Source organism: Ambystoma mexicanum, chromosome 2q, assembly GCF_040938575.1.
Source record: "Ambystoma mexicanum isolate Mex_15411 chromosome 2q, UKY_AmexF1_1, whole genome shotgun sequence".
In the NCBI taxonomy this organism is placed as follows: domain Eukaryota; kingdom Metazoa; phylum Chordata; class Amphibia; order Caudata; family Ambystomatidae; genus Ambystoma; species Ambystoma mexicanum.
This window is the reverse complement of record NC_090924.1, coordinates 238,360,962-238,383,663: the sequence shown is the minus strand read 5'-3', so window position 1 is coordinate 238,383,663 and position 22,702 is coordinate 238,360,962. Positions and strand designations below refer to the sequence as shown.

The following is a 22,702-nucleotide window of genomic DNA, read 5'->3' as shown; positions in this document are numbered from 1 at the left end:
TTTCCTGATCATGTTTCTTCCGTTTCAAGTACTTTTCCATTTGAGATTTGCTCGCATTGTTGAGAGTCGATGAAAATAAGGGCGCTGTGTCTACCCCACAGCTGCTCACACTCGAGCCCAAAGTGCCGCCATTTTGATGAACGGGTCCCAGTTTGGGGATGTTTATAAGCATTTCGCTGCTTCCATTGTGTTGTGGTTCCATTGGTATGGAACATAAGGAGGGCACTAGTTTTTTAAAATGGCCTCTCATAGGTTATTGTTCAGGGGTTTATTGTGGAGACTCTGATCGTGGTTGTTATGGTTGCGGGATTTCAAGGGACAGAGGCTAAAAAGAGGAGCTGGCCTATAGGGAACTCTGGAGATTTCCCGGGTGGCCTCTACAGCCTGGGCTTCTTTTGTGTGTTATTTCCAAATTTTCTCAAAGGAAAAGGGTTAGGCCTGGTGAAAATGTGTAATATGGGGCCACTTTGAAAATTATTTCCAGGGCTTCTTTTGGTTCCCAGTCCAGCCCTGAAGAGGACACGACGGTCAGATATCAGTTGGAATACAGGCCATCCAAGGGGAATATGCCATCTAACAGAGGATATTGACGCTTGCTTCCAGAAGACCTATGCGCCAAGTGACTCATGACAGGGGGTGAAGACATGCAGCCACACTAAAAAGTTATACACGTGACTGAGGTTCGAAGGCCAACCGAGCAGCACAATATGTAGCAAATGTAAAAAGAAGAAGAATTAAGAGGTGAAAAAATCGACGTCAGCCCAAAAAAGTAATGCTAGGGAGAGGTAAGAGCGAGAAACACCGGAACACGAAATACAAATGGACAAAGTCTATTGATGTGGCTTTCTTATATGCCGAGCTGCATCCACACAATGCTCAGGGAAGGCCTCACATGCCTTAGTACTGTAATCCTATGCCAGGCGCAGCCATGCGGAAGGTGGAACTTTAAATGCCTAAGCACTGCCATTAATCATTTGTCACCGGAAGGCTACACCTGGGATGAACCACACAAGCAAAGTACAACCAAGCAGCCAGCTATTGGAAAGGAAAATAGCTCGCCACTGCCTCCTGACTACTCACCCTGCAAATACAAATGTGTTCACACCTCCAAAAGAGGGAAGCAGCCACACAGGTTTTTATGGGGGAGTTTGAGTAGCCCCGTACGTTTTATGGGTGGTCGAACTCGTGATCGGAAGGCGAGGTAGAGGCCAAGTCTTGCCATGATTCGACATGCCTCTCAGGAGTCTTGAAATCTAGCGTCGGAGTTTTAGAAGCTTCTCCGAAATACAAGCCCCAGCTGACTTTCCTTTGTGTGTGAGTTTTGCTAGGCCGTTGCAGAGTTGTTGAACAGAGCAAGCACACAACTGGATGGACACAGTAGTAGGAGTGTTTTTTCAGGTGAGTATGGTTGTCAGAAGCATGTGTTTTATGTTGATGTGTATTTTTTCAATGTGTTTAATTTAACGTCCATATCTAGTTTATAAGGAACACATAAAGACAGCTATCAGCACTTTGTTAATCAGAGAAAAATAAAGAGTTATGAAACACAATCAATATCTTTGATTTTATTTACATCCCTGCAAACATCATGTGTCAATCTGATTTTTGTGTGCATCATGTACTCTGTGATTTGTTGTTGCCCTCTGCAAACATCACGTGTTACCTTCTAGTATTCTGTGCTGCCTTGAGCCAAATTCACATGTCACTCCATGTGATTTTGTGTTGTTTGCTGCACAAATCATGCACACTCTCTATCATTCTCTATTTACTCACATAAAATAAGGCATCACTCTCTGGTATTTGGGGTTTCCATCTGAAATACTCTTGTATGAGCGCGATAGAAATAAAATATCGATTCAATTCAGTTCACACATGTAACTCTGTGATTTTGTGTTGTCGTCTAATACATTTTCAAGCAACAAAGATGCCTCAACTAAACTAACTGGGAATTAGGGCACAAAAGTACAACATTTATCTATTTTAAAAAGGGGTGTACTATCACTATTTCACATTACAGCTAAATATTCATTCATTAAATCATACAAGGTAGACGTTACTAAAACTCTAATCTAATCAATATACCTTTACTCTAAAACACGTGTTATATTTTTACATTTAGCTGAACTAGGCATGTATTAATAATAATCATATACAAATCAAAAGGCAACTCAATCCATTTCTCTTCACATTTCACATTTACACTCTACATTTGGAAACGTTAGTCTGAAGTTTGTCCACATGGCTCAAGGAGAGGCATATGGCAGGAGCTCCCATTCAGTCTCACCTCCCTTTTAGAGAGGCAGGAGGTCATTGCTGGAGGCAAGCATTGCATATTCCGGGACTCTTAGGGATGTTTAAAGCAGTTGTAAGTAGAAGGGTCGGGAGGGGTGGGAAATGACTGGGACCGGGTCGGAGAGTGAGATTTAGGCTAGGTTTTTCTTAGGTAGCATGATGCATCACATTAGGTCATTTGGCATGCGTGAACAACACAAGTGCCATCACCATAGATTTGGGGAGGCAGGTGACAAACCAATCAGTGTCCATTCCTTGAAGTGAGTGGATGAGACACGAGCCATACACTGACACCTAGAAGGAGGAGCATGAGTAGGCAGGAATCCTTGAGTGCAGCTTTTGGGAGAGTCACACTCATTTTGCTGGGAGGGAGCAGAAGCGATTCAGAGAGGATGGCCAGTGTCCGTCTCTAGAATGTGGATGAGAAATGTGCCATCAGGTGACACCGTGGAGGAGGAGCACAAGGACCTGGGAATCCCAGAGGACATCTCAAGGGAGAGTCATGCTCACCTCCTTTTGCTGGGAAGGTGCAGCAGAGATCCAGGGAGGCTGCAGCTGACACAGTTAAACACATTTGGAACAAAATGTCAGCAGCACACAAACGAGTGAGAGCCAGGAGGAGACATGCTGCTCTTGGACGATTCACTCCATCAGTACTTGCAGTGCACATTGGGGATGCCAGAATTGCACATGTCCAATTGAAGTTATCAACCAACTAATGTTCTCCACTCCCCATAAAATGCCACTCGGAGTACAAGCACAGGGACAAGAAAATGCAAAGCTATTTCCCAGTGAAGTGACACTAAACATCCATCAAGGGTGTGGAGGTTGAACTGTAAGCTCCTCTAAGAGTATCAGTGGCACAAGGGAGGTGCGCAGATCTTGGCTAACACAAATCAGGGAAGAACAACAGACAGAGTACTTGAATAGTGGGAACACACTGAAAAGCATATGTCTCTATCTCTGAGGCCCCCTTCCATTAGCTCAGGCAGTAATGGTGATGGGATGAGTGATGACATAGAAAGAAATGATTTTCCATTAGAGTTCAGACATTAACAAGCATTACTGTTGGAAAGCAGTAATATTGAGGTGGAAGAGGACAATGCCACCACAGATGCCAAGGCTGCAGTATTAATATATGCTCACTGCCTCCTGTAAACAGTGTCTTTGAAAAACAGACCTTCCATCAAAGATAAGAAAGCACCCCCTACCATGACAATCCCACCCCATAATTCTGGCACAAGAAGAAGGTTGGTTTTGATCTGACCATTCTGTTTTATTTCAAATCAAGGGTGGTCTGCTAACTACTTGCTGGGGAAATCACTGACAATAATCTTAACACATACATACAGGCAGTTTTCCTACAAAAGGGCAAACACAACCTTCATGCTATTATCACACTAGTTGGATTCACAGTACACAAACATCCATTTAGATCAAACAGAGTGTGAGCAACTGTTGTAGAGAAATATATAATTAGCTCTAGGTTAAACATTCACATTTTTGCTGCTTGATGTGTCATCTTATTGAAACAATTAACCTAGCCATAAATAACACACCATATTCCCTCTAACACCATCGAAAAGGGTTTGGCATCAGAGAAAAGTGTTCATTCGATTCACATATAACTTGCTTATTCATTAGATAATTACACTCTACCTATAATGCACTGTTAGTTTCAAGTGTGAGCATATGTGCATAATACAGGGCATGATGGTGGACTACTTGTTCTACAGGGTTGGCTTCTTTGCAATAGAAGGTTGTGTTTCTCTGAGAGCATAAAATCTAAGTTCATTTAAAGTGTCATGCAAACATGAGGATATCACTAGGTGATAGGACCTGATTGAACGCTTTGCTTCTATTGGGCATTAGAAGCCTGCATACGTCAATCCGATTTGAAACAATTACTGGGCATTGAAATCAACATTATTGCCTGGGAAATACTGTTGACAAACGCCTCCTTCCCACTTCACTTTAAAGTTATAGCCTTACTCAGGTTTTCTATTTCTATACAAATTATGGTTTTCGCAGTTTAAGAAGATGAATAAATTCCTGAAAATCTGCGACTATGCTGTAGATAATTTAACAGATTCAGGCTTAAATGATCGCTATGGAACCTCAGGAATTAACCTATTCAGCTACAGTCAAAGAATATTATGTGCCTTGAATAATCCTAAACTCTGGGGCACACTACTTTAAATACACTTCCACAAAGTTTCCTTTACAGCCCAGTCCCCATTCAGTGGCTTAGCTGGTAAAGGATTTCACTACAACACTTTTAACTAATTCTTGGCAAATATGTCTAAATGCACAGGAATTGTTATATTCACTTCTGGGGTTGAAACTTAAGGGCACTTGACAGTTATGGACATCTACAGTTTCAGGCACGCTTCTCCAGGTAAGCTCTGGTCTCACTCTTTCCCCTGCTATACAAATCCCTATCAGGAAATCTAGTCCTGGCTTGGGCAAGGTTCTGCATCAGGCTCCCTCTGGAAAAGGTCTTCTGAAAGGGAATCCCATCAGCTACATCCAAAGTAAAATTTCAATCAGCACTGTTCCTTCAGACAGCTTCATTTGTATGCAGAATTCCTGATAATTATCCCTATTTTTTGTGTGTTTGGCGTTAACTGCCTGGTAAACTCTACACATCATTTGAACGTCTCCCATAAAATTAATTATCAATCTAGAAATATGCTCCATGTTCCAATAACATGATCTATGACCAAGTTATTGAAATATGTATATGTAAATGTATTTGTAATTAATTCACATATGCTGCCATCTCATGCTTGGATTTATATTATGGGGAATGCTTCGCTGAATGGAAATTTGTTTTCAATTTTGAAACCAAACAAAGCATTCCCAAGTTATGACAGAAAAGGTGATTTCATTTTTGTGTTGAAATTAAATATTGCAATATCATTGTTTCCATTTCTGTGCATGGAAGGTAACCATCTGAGCTAATATGTTACTTATAAAAGCTGATTTAGGCTCCTTGAGAGCCCTACCATCCAAACAGACATGCACAGGTTAGAAAGTTTGAAGTCTGCTGGAAACCAAGTTATTTTGATGTATTGTCTTATTTAAGAAACAAATCCATAACATTGTGATTTTGCGTGTCTCATAAACTTCTGGACACTACAAATGTGAGGCCAGTGGAATGGAAAATGCCACATTTTCCTTTATTTGTTTTGAGTTCAATGTATGATCTGAATTCACCATCTGTATCTGTTTGACTTAATGAATTAATTACGGATTGATGATGTGCTTTTTACTCTATCTGACAACTGAACTCTGATCCCTAGTCTTGGAAACTAAGCATCAAAGTGTACAGGGCAGATTTTCAAATGCATTTAAACATTTAAAGTGACTTTTACAAATAACACGTAAAGCTATGGTACAGTTTTACTTCTAAATGGTAATTGTAATGTCTACTGGCACGGGTAAGTACTTGTGTATTTATATATTTATTATAGTTACACCGAAATATATAATAGGCTTAACATATATACCTATATATGTGTATATACATATAAAGGTATCCTTCTTCTATCAACTGTCATCTCTCTGCACATTCCAGCCTCGTGAGCCCTGCAGGAACAGGGTTTCATAGGATTGGCTCACAAGGAAGCCGACCCTTCACATCCCCTCTTCTTCACAGAGAGTCTCCTACAGGGACTCAAAATAAGAAATATGGTTTATTGAGCATAGTCTCTGAGGTAAGCAGGCCCATGGCCGTTCCTACCCTTCCTGGAACTAGTCAACTTCATACTTGCAGCTCCCTGTGAAGAAGGCACATAAGATCCACGCCCCCCTCATCCACAGGACAATCCTCCATCTGAAGTGCTGAACAAGGGACCAGAACTGTTGGGACCAGAACTGGTGGAACTTCCCACCTTCTCAATCATCACTCGTTCCAAATTCTACACCCTATTGTCCTCAGTTTTGACAGCAAACCTAAACACCTCCTTCACTCTGACAGGATCTGACCACTTTCACACCCCAACCCGAAGAGCCAGGGGCAGCTTGATTCTCAGTGTCCCTGGTATGCGGTGACACCCTCTCTCTCACTCCACTCCGATCAAACAGCTCCTTGCTCCTCAACTGCCTTTTTTCTATATTCTCTCTCACACATCCCAATCTCTCCTCTGATAAGATAGGACAGCCAAATGATGGGGGGAAAATGTTAGTGTTGGCTTTCCTGTCCCTGCTGAGCTTGAATGGCAAAGGACCTCTGGTGCTGTGTGGGGTAAAACTATGGGCTCTCACAACCTCCCGTACATCAACTTTCCAATTACGCCCATTCACCCATGACCAGCTGATTGCTGCCTTCAAAACCCTGTTAAAGCGCTCCACCATCCCATTGGTCTGTGGGTGGTAAATGGCACTGGTTTTGTGCGTGATGACATGCATGTGGCAATAATCACTCCATTCTTTTGATCTAAACTGAGTGCCATTATCAGTCACTATCACTCTGGGATAGCCTTCTCCCCCACATAATTTCTCAAGGAATTCCACCACTCTTCCCGAGGTCACACTGTCTGTCACTAATACCTCTCCCCATCTAGTGAGCAGATCCACCACCAAACAGAATGATTGTACCCCATCACACCAAATGGAACCCAAAACATCCATGCCAATTTTGTCCCACAGCCATGTAGGGTTGTCAGTAACTGCCACAGGACACTTCACACTCACACACACTTTATTGCTTCTTTTGCAAAGGATACAACTCCTAACCACCCTCTCAACTTGGAGATCGCAGGCTGGTCACAAGTAGTCATTGCAAATTCTGTTTTGTTTTCACTATACCCTGATGTCCTTCATGGCTCAAATCTATTAGGCACTTCCTGATGCCTTCCGGCAAGATTATCTTATCAGCTCTACATAGTAGTCCATTCTGGATCGATGGCTCATCCTTCACCGCCCATAGACTCCTGAGACCTAAATATTCTGCTTTGTTTATGTTGCGATCTCCTCTAAGCACAGCACTCATGAATTTCTCCAATTTCTCATCATTGTGCATCTCTCTCTCCCACTCTTCTTGAGGAGACCGAACTGTCATCAATCTCGAAAACCACTGCATTCTCTTCCTTTACATCATCCCTTTCAACATTAGAGGACATTCTTGATAGACAGTCGGCAGCACGGTTCGCCACTCCTGGAATGTATTTGATGATGCAATCATACTCCTGGACATGAGAAACCCACCATCTGATCGTTCCTGACACCTTGTCCAACCCCCCAATGTGATAATCTCAACTAAGGGTTTCTGATCCCTGTGAAACTCAAATCTTGTGCCCCACACTACATTTCTGATCTTTTCTGTGGCACACTTGACAGCCCAAGCCTCCTTCTCAATGGTGGAATAGTTTTACTCTGCTCCTTTCAAAGGTCTCGAGGCAAAGTCTATCAAGTACTCTGTACCACCTTCCAGTTGGGTCATGACTGCCCCCAAACACATGTTTCTCACATTGGTCGTGATGAATGTGGTTCTTCCTCTCTCATAATTCTGCAACGTGGAGTCTTTCGCTAAAATCTCTTTTATCAGTGCAAACTCTTCCTTGCAGGTATTAGTCCATATGAATCCCCCTTTGCTCTTGAGTAGCTCCCTCATATTAACAGTTTGAGTGGCAACATTTTTAACAAATTGTGAATAATATTCAGCCATACCCAAGAATGTTTGTAGCTGATCCGAACGCCTTCCTTGGATATAACATGCTCAAGGTATTCAATCTCACTCCTGTTAATTTTGCACTTTCCTCTACTGAGGGTCATTCTTGCTTTTTGTAATATTTTTAAACACACCCTCAAGTCACTCATTGTGTGCTTACGTGTGTTATCGTGGAAGAAGAGCACTCCCGGACCTCCATTGAATATTCAATACATAATTTTATGGAAAACTGATGCTGCAGAGATGAGTCCAAAAGGCATTTGCCTATACTGAAATAGACCCTTGGGTGTTATGCATGCCATCAAATGTCTGGATTTCTTATATAGTTTCACCTGGTGATAAGCTGAAGTAAGGTCTAACATGGAGAAAATATCTGCTGGTCCCATAGTGGAGATGATCTCTTGGATGTTGGGCAGCGGATGTCTTTCCGCTACAATACATTTGTTCACTTCTCCCATGTCTACACAAATCTCTATCTTCCCACGACTATTACTCACTAACACCAAAGGAGACACCCACTCCGAGGCATTAATGCTCTCAATTATGTCCTGCTCCACCAACGTCTTCAATTCTACTTTGACTTCATCTTTCATTGAGAGAGGAATGTTCTGCATTGTTTCTGCTACCAGTGTAAAATTAGCTTTGATTCTGACCCGGAGAACAAACCCCTGTAAAAATACAACTTCTTCCTGGAATATTTCTTGTACCACATTAGTTCCTACTGGTGAACCTCCCACTAACAGGACGGCATCCTCTGCATTAGGATCACGTTTGACCAATAGCTTCTTTTGATGTGTCCAGCTCAGTAGCTCAGTAGTGGCATAGCTCCTTTCCTCAAGACAAACTTTTCCAGAGGAGTTCATTCCTTGGAAATTTAGGGTTGCATTGAACCTACCAACTAAGTGTATGGTCGCTCCCTCATATCGTCTTGGGCATATGTCAACTTCATTGAGATACTCAGGTCCCATGCCCTCCCAGATTTTCTTCGGCGGCACTTGGCACCCGTGTCAATCATCATCATTTTGGAAACTCTTTTCAGAAGGATGGACACCTTCAGGCTTTCAACCTCTTCATCTTCATCCATTATTAAATGAACACTATCTTCCTGCTCACCCTCGCTGTGATCACTCCCAATCCAATTGGTTGTCCTCCTAACTTAGCATCTCACTAAGTGTCCTTTCCCTTTGCAAATTCTGCAAATGATCCTTAGGGCAGGGCATTCTGAATCATTTGCCCAGTGAGATGCGCTATCACACCTCGCATCGCCTCAAGTCACCACAACCTCTTTCCTGATAGTTACCCCTTTCCCTGTCCTCAGAGTTCCTTCTTCCTCCTGTCTGTAGAGCTACTACTGCTCACTTTGATAATTGCGTCTGTCGGGGCCACTGGGGTAGTTGCCTGTTTGGATCATTCGGATTTCATGCCTCATTCCCTCAATCTGGTTTCCAGCACCTTAACACATTGTTCAGTGTGTTCTACCTCTTTCGCAATGCGTAAGACTGTTTCAAGCGGTGGGTCATCCTCAGACCGAAGTTTCTCTCTAACTTTGCTACTACTGCACTCCAACATAAATTGGTCTCTTACCCTCTCATCCAACTGTTGGTTAACTTTACATGTCCGCTCTCCCTCTTCCTGAGTGTGTTTATCAAACTTATAGTGTTCTAAGATGGTACTTAACTTTTTTTCATAACTCCTTTCTGTTTTTTTGATGGATTTTTCATATTCATTCAGGTCTGTGCTTTCACCTGCCGAGAAATCTGGCAACTCTTCAAATGTGTCCTTCCCTGTTGAGCATAGGCAATGCAACAGGAAAGAGGTCCTCCTCTCCACGCTATAATTTGCACCACACGCCACATTAGCGTAATATTCGAAAGATTCCATGGCACAGCAGGTTCTCCAACTTGAAGTAAAATGAAAAAAGGTGGTGGAACACTGTGGCAAGCCATGTCTCCTACGCCCCTCAAAGCCGTAGTGGCTGACTTAGGGGTGGTGGTGAGTGATATTTTGTTTTGTGTGGCTTCTGGATGCCGGTGCACCTATTAGATAACCCTTTGACTGAACGGTGCTTGCAGAATAGGTTGAGTTAGTGGCAAGGCAATATAAAGTTTGCAGTAAAAAAAATGTTAGTTGCTTGCATCCCTTGAATATGACGAGGTACTGGGACGAAGAAGATCAGTGTGGAGGCAGCTCTGTTAATCAGTAAATCATTTCCTCTAACCTTCCTTCAATGTGAGCTTTGGCTTGGAGATGTGCGCATGTGGGGCCACTCCTACTGACTCAGGTGCGTAAAGTGGAAGGCAGTGTTCACTAGGAGGGCTAAGGGCTGCTTCTGTTGCTTTTGGGGCGTAATGAAAGAAAATGGATACATGTGTCGTGCTGCTCGCACAGCAGACACATCGGTATGGAGACCCCTCCTTGCATTGCATGAGCACTCATTGGGTCTGGGAACTGAAGTGTGCCCACTTGTGGTTGCCCCCACTCCAGGCAATCTCCAGGCAATCTCCAGGCTGAAGCGGAGCTGAATCTGCTCACGCAATGGCTTGCACAATACATTTTTGGGTAAACATGTGTGTTTCAGTTACATTGAATAGCCTTACAATATACAGCAGCATCATGCAAAGACATGGGAAGAAGTCAAAATATCTGCAGTGCATCCTTTCCCGTATCATCAGGCAAGCAATATACCTCCAGTAGTCTATCTACTTACCCCTGAAAATACTTCAGTTGTATCAATGCTTGGCATTATGAAGTTATGTTCTACTGCCATACAGCAGTGGCATTTAGCAGTGATACCCCTTGTGTCAAGATAGTGTAACAGAAGTGTTTAAGCAAGTCCGATGACAGACAGAACCCACCCAATGCTACTTTGGCTATAATTATGGCAATATTTCTCTTGCCTTACTAATTTGTGTAAAATGTGGGATTCTGGCACCTATTGGGAAAGTATATCACTTCTGGAAAGTTCATGGCAAATGTTTTTTCTCTTGCAAATGGTACTTCCCCTTTGCCATGTGAACCAGTGGGCAGAGCTTGGACTCTATGGTTGCACATTCAGTGGCTTTTCCTACCTCCAAATACCAACAAGAGACCCAGGAAAACTTTAAGCATGCAAGGGTTTCAGGGTGAAAACCATAGGGGGTGTGACATCTGGGAGAAGGTGGAGGTGGTGGAAGCACTGTGGGTAAGGCGATTTAGTTTTCATTTGAGCTTTATGGCAGCAGACAATGGGTCAAGTTTTCTTGCTGAGGGATTCGTGAAGGGTGTGGGAACAACCGCAAACATCCTGCTGTTAAGTACTCTGAAGGGCAACGTCATAGATGGAAGCCCCAGGGTGTTCATAGCTTTTATTGACCTTGTCCAGGTCTTTGACTAGGTGAATCGCGAAACATTGTGGGAAAAACTGATGGACTAGAACTGCCCGAAAGATATCCTGGCACCTATACAAGCCGTTTACATGAATACATCAATGAGAGTATGACTAGACCGCTCGGGGCAACTATCCGTGGAAATCCTAACAGCAAGAGGGGTGAAGCAGAGATGTCCGCTCGCTCCGGCCCTGTTCATCTCATATTTGGGTGACTTTCAGCATGCAGAGCAGGCGGTCAGATCTTTCCCGCCAACAATATGAGGGGTTAAAATAACTCGCCTCCTTTATGCGGATGACCTGATCCTGCTAGATCCTACAGCAGTTGGCCTCCAGCAACAATTAAACAACTTGCTGCTTACATAAAGAAAAACAACTTGAAGATCAACAAAGACAAAACAAAAATGATGTATTTCGAAAAAACAACTAAGAGAACGGAGAGGCTACAATGGAACCTAGAAGGAGAACAGATTGAAAGAGTGAAAGAATGCAAATATCTAGGAGTAACACTGAATAACAGTCGCTTTGAAACCGTGATGCAAGCTGTGCTCTTCGAGAAGACAAAAAACTAGTTGAACAAACAAAGGCAGTAGGCAGGAAATTTGGTTGCTTTTCCATCATACCGACAGTACATTTCTACAAAGCAAAGTTGATTCCGTCATTATTATATGGGGTTGAGGCAATGCCAAGCATACCCGTGAAAATCTGGCTGAGGCTGGAGGGCTAATTTTGGTGCTGAATTCTGGCCCTTCCTACTTCAACCCCAATGGCCTGATGCTGAACAGAAAGGTACTCCTTCCTACACGTACAAAAACCTTCGAAGCCATTTATAGTGAACTTAAGGGAGGAAGCAACAGAATGTTGGAAACCTGGTCTAACAGGAATAAAACAATCCTTGAAGCGATTGGCAGTACGGAGGAAGAACTCAAGCAAAACCTGACTAAAGTCAATAAAAATATGGAAGAATTGGACTGGATACAGACACTTGAAGTTGGGCTAAAAAATAAACTGACATTTAACCTTCCGATAAACAATAAAAGGCTAAACCAGCTGCATGAACAAATTTACATGAACACATTTCCCAACAGAACATTGCGGAATATTTTCCTGAGGACTCGCCTGAATCTGCTTGAAACCAACGAGATCCTTGCAAATTAGGGCTTGGCGAATTCAAATAAATGCACATACTGTGGAAAAAAAGACCAGATGAAAACAACGAGACATCTGCTACTATCTTGCTTGGGCACTGTAAAACTGAGAAACACCTACCTGGGCCACCACCTCTCCAATTTGCAGAACTATCAAGAAGAAGATTGGTGGACTCGCTTGATGAGTGGCGAGAAATCATTATGAGTGATTGCGGTGGCATTATTCTTCAAAAACATTGGTTTGTAATAACGAAAATAGGAAAACAGTAAAATCAAAGGAACTGAGAGACTTACACCTGATGTCGGCCACAACCAAAGAGGTTTTGTGAAGATGTCGGAAGCAAAGATGAATATACATAGAGTTAATTTAATGTAATTTAATTTAATTTAATATGGATGAAAATTTAACTTACACTCACCCTTATCCAAAGACTTGAGACTGGAAATGGAGACTTTTTAGGCTTCATTCTTGTAAAAATTGTGATCAACATATTGCCATTAAAGTTCATGTTCACTGTTAGTTGCATGTCTTGTGGTCACACGCTTTATTAGCAATTGTGAGTTGAATACAAGAAAAAGTCTTTGTGACTTAGAAAGAGAGCTCCCATCTCAGCCTGGCAGTCCATGTCAAGCATCTACTGCAACAACTGCAAGTGTGCCTCAAGTTGCCATTACACAACCTGAAGACCTCCATGGCCTCCTGTGGAATTGTACTTTGCATATGTTGGGTCATCACTTATACTGCAACAGTCACATCAGTGCTCTAGATGGAACATTTGAAACACTGTGAGCGTGGCAGCTGCTTTTCTCTGTCCTATGACCATTTGAGGAGTCCACCAAGTGGGTTAGCTACTACATTGCAACCCTGAGTGAGGTTCTCCCTCTGGTGTACCCACTTGAGCACAACCTGATGAACATGGTGAGGGTCAATTGATAGCAGGTGATGAGATTGCTGCATAATTGGTAAGAGATCTGCTTTCATTATCACTTGGTGATCCATGGGTAGTTGGATTTAAATATTGAGTACCTGCTAGCTTCCTTTGTGTTGCCACATGTCAAACTGAAAATGGCTGCTTTTCTTCTGGAAGCCTCGGGGGAGAAAGACTTATAACAAGCATCAAAATGAGAAGACAGTCAAAATGTACAAGGATGCTTTGATGCAGCGCCTGAAAATTCAATTGGTGAAAGAAGAAAGGCAGCAGGAAAAACACCAACCAGCTCAAATGTTGCCAACTACATGATGCTGGTGAAACTGATGGATAATGGTGGCATCAATGGGCTGTACATCATTGACACTTGTTGAACGCTTTGTGAGCAGTTCAAGCACAGCCTAATGGGGAGGAATCTTCGATCACCCTACTCATCATGGCCTCCAAGAAAAGAAAACAAAGCATCAGCCACTCAGATGCTTCATGCCTGTCTACTGGACTCATCACCCTTGTGAAGGGAATATGACTGTATACGGTATCGGCACAGCAAGAATTCTATCTATCCAACAGCAGGGCTTGTGCGAGTTACTGTAGAATCGCTAAGTTGGACCCCCTCTATTGTGCAGTTCAAAATAGTTTTTATCGCAGCCAGGGATATTGTCTCTTATTGAAGGGAAGCCATGCAGTGCTGCATGGTGAATAATTGATATTTATAAAATTACTTTATTGCAGAAGACTATGGAATGACATGTACTCATAGCCTACACACCAGATCAGATGATGATGAGTTGTAACCCAGTGCATATCAGTCACTGAAAAATGGAGCAGGGCTTTACTGTGGTGCCAGTGGATGGAACACTGATAGCTGTAGTGCTAGCAACTGTGATTGAGAGGCCCTGACCAGTTGGTGTCGTATGCATGTCCTTACATTTATTATATTGCATATAATGTTTCAAGGCTTGATGGCATACTTGTTGGACATTTTCATGTTATCTACTAAGATTCTCAGGTTTTTCACAGAGCCCACGAAGGTTTTCAGGTTTTTCACATGGCACATCTGCCAACTAAGGTTTTCAAGTTGTTTACACGGTGCAGCCATTCACTGAGTTTCTCAGATTCTCCTATAAGGTGCAGTCACCCCCCAAGGGTCTCAAGCATTTTCACAGGGTGCAGCCACCACTAAAGTTCTCTAATTTTTCTGCCAGGTGAAGCCATCTGCTAAAGTTCTCAAGCTCCCCCACAGAGTGTTTCATAAAGTTCTCCAGCGCCTTTACAGACTACTGTGTGTTGTAAGTCCTCCTGTGGGCTAGTCCATCCCCATGACAGTCTCATTCCTTCCCCCATGCACAATGCCTTACTGGAGGAAATAGTGGAGGAGCTCCTTGTGCCTACTCAGGCTGCCCACCACCACTATGCAGTCCAGCCTCCAGAGTTAACAGACAGCCATGCTAATGGCAGTAGATCAACCGATGCCACATGATCTCTCTCCAGGGGTTCCTGCCCAAGATGCATTCTGTTGGTGGTGGTGCACCACCCCCAACTGCTTACGAGAGTGGCACAAGCAAAAGGGGCTTGCTACTGGCATCAGTTGCCAGTGCCACTGCTGCTGACTGAGTTCGCTGAACAGGTGCAGAGGTTTGACCAGGCCACACCCTATGTCTCTACGGGGCTGCACCCCATCCTTGGGACATGCTATGTGGAAACACCTTCCTTAACACTACTTGACAGGGCAGTGGTGGGAGCCTGCCCACTAAACTCTGAGACCACCCACTTGGTACACCCTCCTGTACCACCGGTGCATGTGGTTCCTCATTGTCTGAGTCTCTAGGGTGCTGCCCCCCCTTGCTGGTTCTCTTGTGACTCTACCTGATCCACCTCCCAAAGCTATCCACTATGTAGAGGATCTCAGGCTCCTCTCCCCTGGGTCTTCTGCGGTGGAAGGTGAAAATATTCCCATACCCAAAACTGACGACTGTTTGGGGAGGTTGAGGCAATTGCTCACTGGGGCTCCTCAGATCATTTCACTTGCCCTAAAAGGATGAGGCTCCTCCTCTGTTACCTCTTAATATGTCTGCCCCATCTCTTCCATCTCTGGAAGGTCCATCGCCTGCTGCTGCTGAATGTCTGCAGGCTTGTTTCCCCCTGAGCTTTCTGTGGAAAGTCCTCCAACTTCTCCCCGCTGGGTGGAGACAATGTCCTCCTCTGCCCCCTAAGCAGGTCCCAAAACAAACACCTTCTCCAAGGTGCTTCATGTGGCCAATCCATCCCCTCATATAAGAGACATGCCTGCCTTCTCTTGCAGTGCCTGTGTGGGGGTGTGTACAAGAGGGCCTCCCTATCATACCTGTATGCTTGACTCTGCTGGGCCTCTGCCTATAGCTCTGCCCCCTCTCCTACTCCTCCTACTCCTGCAGCTCATCAGATGCTTCTGCCTCTCCCATCAACTCAGAGGATCTGCAATGCTCTGTGGGCCCAGGCCCACAAACCATCACTAACAAAGAGCACAAGAGGCTCCACTCCTCATCAGCCATCAGCCATAGTTGTATCCTCCACCTTAGCCTTCACACATTTCACCTTCCCATTCCAGGGTAGCAGTTGAGTTATCACCACCACACATGCCAGGAACAGTGAGCAGACCTGAGAAACCAAAAGTGTTTGAGAAAGAGCACAACTCTAATTGAAGCAAGTGGGCAAACTACAGCTACAACTACAACTTCTGCAATACAATAAAACAGTTCATGAGTAACAAACAGAGAGGTTAAGTAGTTATTTTTTTAACTTTCATAAAGGAGCTCAAAAGAAAAAATGTACAAGAGGAAAAGACAAACCTTTTTTATTTTTTATAACAGGAAACAAACAGACAGTGTACAGACATTCTCAGACACTAAACACATGCTTCGACTTAGGGAAACTGACAAGTTTCCTTAAAATCACCAAAGCAACAAGGAACAAAAGGACCATCAACAAACTGAAAACTATGTTCCACCCCCCCACCCGTAGCCTTCTAAATACTCCTCAAAATGATAATGCTCTGTTATATATATAGCACTTTTACCAAAGAGCTGTTCATAGAACTTATAAGTATTACCCAACCGAAGTTAGTATTCATTTATCAACCTCGGAAGGATGAAAGGTTGAGTTGGCCTTCAGCAAGTACTTAACCCACTTAGCTATCTAAACGTCTATCTTACCATCATGCACTCCAACCGCCCTCACCCTGTGAATTTGCCCTGTGTAACGCCTTCACTCGGAACTTAGCAAAACCCACAACGGAACATTAGGCCTTATGTAGAGGGGCACAATTCATTTACGAGATTTGTACAGTCTGACTGCACAAACTCAATGAACCACACTCGAGGGCCCGATTGGCTAGAAAAACCTGCTATTCATTACAATATTCGCTGCTCCAGATTGGACAAAAAATGATGTAAGAGATGACTATTAATATTTAACTTATTTTGTTGTAATTCTTTTATTACGGCGGAATGGCCCTATTATAATAAGCCTGGCTAAAACTATCCCCAACCCACAATCTCGGATGAGAAAACACCTTATTTAATGGAATTTCTTTTAATTAACAAATAACAATTAGGTCAAAATACAGGTGATCCCTTAACTTACAATGCTGTAGAATTCAGAGATACAAAACGAATGAATTCAGACTGCAGTATATTAAATTGCAAAATGTAATTGCATCCTGTACCCTTTCACACTAATCAGTTATCATCAAATTACATAAAGTCTAGTTACGTTGAAATAGTCACCAAGCATCTACAAATACAATTAAAGAGAAATTACTATTCGAGAAAATGTGCTCAGATATTTCATTTTCAATTCACTAACCATTACTTGTGTTGGGTCAGAATGAAACACACCACACAACTTAAACTATGCACAGACAAATAAATTAACATGAGAAAATACTTGTCAACTAAACAGAACTTTCTCTTGCTCTTATGAACTGTCTATGAATTGGGGATTCTTTTTTTAACACTTTATTTCATCATTAGAAATAGCTCATAACTCGACAAAAACAATTGCAAAATGTGAGAGAAATATTCTGTTGGGCTATGCAAGAGAACATTATACCAGAATGTACCTATATTGAATTACAAGTCTAATATGATATTCATGTGCCTTCAGCCTACCTTTTAGAAAAGAAAGGTGCTTAGTTTCGGTACACACGAACAGTGATTGGAAAGGGTTTGAGTTTGCAAGTTGTCAGTGAAAGCGGAATTTCAAATGTGTTGGTTTCTTTATGATGAGAGGGGTAGTAGAAAGGTGATCACTTTAAATAACAAGCTTCTGAATAGGATTTCCTTGACAGAGCCCCCCACCCCACATCTATATTTACACACTTTTGAAAATATTGTACTGTAGGACATTTACCTAAAACAGCTATGAAAGAGCACCAAGCCTTTTCATTCCTTTGCCAAACCAGTGCAATTACATGAAGAATTCACAGATTCCATGAGGGTATTTGTTTCCTTATGAAATAAGCCCAGAAAATGTATTAGTATTTGTTTTTGGAGAACCACATTATCCCCACCCTTTTCCAAGTATGTAATTGTTAAGGCTTTCATATTTTAAATACACAATGGGGCGGGAGTTCACTTATGATTTTAGTTCTCACATTAGATCTTCTGGACAACAGTCAGTCTTTAGAATGACTCAGGGGCCCTTTGTGCTGGAATATCCTCTTGCTGTGAAAGCACTTGACTTCAGCAGCCCTTTGGATGCAGATAACAAGGTGTCCCCCTGCTGTGATTCTCTTCCGTCGCAGGTTGGAAAATTCTTCTGGGCCCATTGTCTCATCCCCTTCTCTGCAATTTCATTAGACGTTTTCTCTGCCCAATTGTGCAGGTCGGCAGTTAGCAGTAACATTAGTCAGTTCTCTCCCCTCCTATAGTCATGACCTTTTATACAGGGCTGGGTCCATCCTAATTTAGAATCACATGATGCTACAATTTTGATTGGATGGGTTCTTATAGTAATTTGCTTCACTGTCAGACACTCAAAAGGGCACTCCTTGTTGCTTCAATAGGGATGAGCGGGGGATCTACGTGATTTTACCGTTGCAGAAAGGTCCACGACGGGAAAGTTTTCATGAGAAATGTATGCACCACAAAAGGTTCGTACATTTCCCATGCAAACATACATCTAAAACCCCTACAAACCCACACCCACAACACATCCACAACACCCCCACTCCCCCAACAGACCTCCTTTCACTTCCGGGTCCTTTTTTAAAAAATTTTGCAGCTGCAGGGGACACCCCGCAGCCCCTGGCTTTTTTTCTTTTTTTTCTTTTTTCTCATACTGTATAGTCTAGTGAGCGGGGTGTTGCAGGGGACACCCCGGCAGCCCCCGGCTGTTTATTTTTTTTGTTCTGGCAGGGCCCTCGTGGGTGTCCCCCGCAACACCCTGCTCACTCTAGTGTCACTGTAGAGAGAGGGGTGTTGCGGGGGACATCCACCAGTGCCCATATCGACTCCACCGAAAGACCTAAACATATACCACGACAAGTTCAAACTTTTGGTAGTTAGAACTTTTCATGGTGTGTTTTAGGTCTTTTGGTGGGGTTGGTCATTTTTATACTGACGTTTTGTCCTATCCACAAGGAGGAATGTGTCAGCTGCAAACTAGCACTCTCTCTTGGATTGAGAACATCTGCTGGGCTGACTCATTCATTCCTGTCATAACTCTTTCTGTAAATATCTAGGAATGACTCAGACAGTGTGTTTTGGGGGAATGCAGAGAATCTAATAGTATGGTTTGCACTTTTGTCTTCTGTCTGTGGGTTATTAATATATGCAATGTATGCAAATAGTTCAGCATTTCAGTATATCATTTTATACGTCTTTTGCTCATCTGATGAAGCCCATTTCAGAAGTACGTTCATTTTAGTGAGGAGATGAATAACTAAATAGATAAAATGTACTTCAAATTGATAGTATAAATGCATGTATTAAAATGATGTTCTATGTTGCAAAAATAGTTCCAACAATTCTGTACGGTCTGGAGTCAAAACCAGCAACTTGGGAACTGGACTGGCAAAAAGTGGAAGGGCAGATCTGGAAAAAATCTTTAGGTTTGCCCCTGAGCCTCCCTATGTCAGCCCTCAGGTTCGAATTGGGCCTAAAATCGCTGGAATCCCTGGCAGACTGGAGGCTTCTTTCACTTTACAGGCTGATAATAGAGCCGCAAGAAAATTCCTTGTATGAGAATATTAATCATTATCTACAAACTCAGAAATCGAAGATCCTAATACATTTGGAACATAAAGTTTCAATGGTTTTGAGTGAAGCTGACTCATCTATCGAAACGTTGAAGACCAATCCCTTGAAAGCAAAAAAAGATATCGAAAAGTGGGACTGGATCAAAACCGGAGAGAAAATGCAGCAAATTAAACCCCGGAACACCTTTTTAGTGGTGGATAAAATACTAGGCCAGTTGCCAAACTACCTAATGAAACATCCAAGTTGGGAATCCAGAGTCACATTCCTAACGGTCCGCTTGAATTTAATCCACACAGTAGAAATATTAGACATCAGAGGTCAAAGCCATAAGGCAATTAAATTATGTAATACCTGTGAAGATCCAGCTAAGCAAAATCTGAGTCATCTACTCCGGTACTGTGGTGGCACATGGGCCACAAGAGTGAACTACCTTTCCAAATTTGTAGACAAGGAGAACTGGCTGCCCTCAGAAATCTTTTGGAACCTGTTGATCTCAGGGCATAATACCGCTATAACAATAGCAGTCGGCCAGATTCTCCAAAGAGCTGTACGAACCCACAAGGCTGAACTACAGGGTGTCGGTGGTACATAAAAATGCAAACAGTCACGGCAAAGAAGTGGGCAAGATTTTGTTGCCCATAGATTTCAGACAGAAGGCTCTGTGTGGAAAAAAAGGGAAAAAAATAAAAACTATTTTTTTCTTTGGCCTGGTTGCTTAACATACCTCTCTTTTGCTCTTTTTTTTTCTTCTCCTTTTTTTATTATTATGACTAATTACTTTAATCATCTGCTGTTTTATATGTTAAAAGAAATTGATTTTTCTTTCCTTTACTCATACTCATAAAATATATTTTAAAACTAGTTGCATTAACAATGTGAGTACAGGAAATGAAACTTTTTAATTGCATTTCTTCTCTTTCAACTGTTGTAATTTTTATAAAGGTCTATTTATGACCAAAACAAATTAAAAAAAAATGATTTTCTGCTCATTTGAACTTGTGAAAATGTGGTTTCATGTATGAAGCCTGATCACTTATCTGTTGTCAACCATCTGCTTTTAAAAGCTCATTTAATTTGACAGATGACTTGATGTAATGGTCAATTTTTAATTAGCTGAGGCCTAATGGCTTTATAGAAACAGATGAACATGTATTCTTGGAACCTGACATTTTCAATGTCAGAGGTTAATTTGGTTAATGTATTTTGATCATCTGTTAATAAACAAACACTCATCTTGACAGTGAATCACTGTTTGTCAAATTCATGGTTTTCCATAAGAGCATTTTAAATAGTAGTCTACGATTTTGGTCATTTTCTGTATTGTATGTTTTGGAATTCTGTTTTTTTTCTAGTCTGGAAGCAATGCACAGTATTTTAAACTCACACAGCTGTTTACATTATATATAAATGACAGATTAATGGGTGTCTGGCAATACCTGTGAATTCCGTTCATAGGTTTGTCTTTGGTTATAGTTCATTAGTGCCAGGCCAGTGTCATCCAGAATGAAACAAATAGAGGGGGAGGTGTCGTGGCAGCCCCTCAGCCAATGAGGAAGCTCGAAATGGGGCCATCCCCGCTCCAAGCCTCCACACGGCTGTAGGCCACCATTCTCCCCCGCTGGGGATTCAAGTACGTTTTTTTGTTTTTTCCCTCACCCCACCACCCCCACAACCAATCCCCTCCCCGCCCTCCCAACCCCACTTACCTTCTTATCTGTCCTTTTTTCGGGAGCGAACGCACCGGGAACACTTCTTTTCCCAGCGCATCCGCTCCCGATGGCCACCATGGAAAGGGAAAACGGACTCTGTTTTAACTTCTCCAGTAGCCATTTTCTTTGACATTTATTTTTTTCTGTTCTGAAACGCTGCAGCGTTTCGGTACAAAAAAAGATTGCTTTTAGTACCCCGGTCTTGCGGGCTTGGGTACTAATAGCAATATGTCCCTCACACGGGCCATAACTGAGTCAAGTAATGCCCCAGGGCCTTCGTAACTATGGGCCCCGGGGCCCTACCTGACTCGGCGCATATTGCTTAATTAAACTTCAATACTGTAAAGTTATTCAGACACATTTAAAAAGACAAAATGTACAAAAGTTTGCTTCTTTTAAATAAACAATTTCATCATCACCTCTATTTCGGAGAATACACTTGTTAAAAATACATCAAACACCATATACAAATAAAGATATACACGCAGAAAATACATCAATCCAAATGCATATAAAAATCCATGAATCAAATTAGACAAATACATGAGATGACAATCTAACTTCAATATTAAACTGTGATCATTCTATAAAATCCTTATTACACTATCATTAAAATAATGTTAAATCAAGTGATTTTATTCTTTGAACCCTCAACGTCCATGCCCAAACAATAGATTTTGTTCCCTGCTAATTTATAAAACAACACATTCACTAGTAGCAGTACGTTTATGCATCATCAAATTGAGCTAAATAAAACGCATAATAGGAATCCAGCATATACCCTAAAGTACAATTTTGCAGTGAATTAATTAATCACTCTCATTCTATTAGTGTTAAAATCAGCTTAATAAAGTACTTTTAACCCTCACTTTCCATGCCCAAATAATGTATTTAGCTATCCCAGAGGTGGTATGAAGAATACTTGTTGATTTACATACAAATACAGCTTCAGCAGGAGTTCATGCTGCCAAGAAATTGAAGACTGGTTTAAATCAGTGGGCCTCAATATAAGTTTGCCGGTCCAGTAACAACGGTACCGGCAAGCTTGCTGGTACCGTTGTTACCGGACTGGCCAACTACGAGTTCTGCTTGCGGGTGTCTTCCCGCCCACCAGGTCTGACCTGGCGGGTGTACCGGCACCCGCGAGCACAGCATGTCGGATGCACCGGCCCCATTCTGAATGGTGCTGGTGCACCCAAGCTCCCCAATCCCATTCAGCCATATGGGGCTCAAATGGGAATGGGGAGCATTTTTTTCCGGCGCCCGCAAATGGGCAATTGCCAGGGTCCAGGGGGGCCGTAATGACCCGGTAATTGCCCATTTGCGGGTGCCTGAAAAAATCGCAAG

At 42.5% G+C, this 22,702-nt stretch overlaps 1 protein-coding gene across 1 annotated transcript in view; it reads right to left on the bottom strand.

Annotated features, from left to right (window-relative positions):
• Positions 1-22,702, bottom strand: part of BAIAP3 (BAI1 associated protein 3) — a 2,154,334-nt gene that overhangs the window by 1,256,991 nt on the left and 874,641 nt on the right. The gene's annotated exons all lie outside the window — the stretch shown is intronic.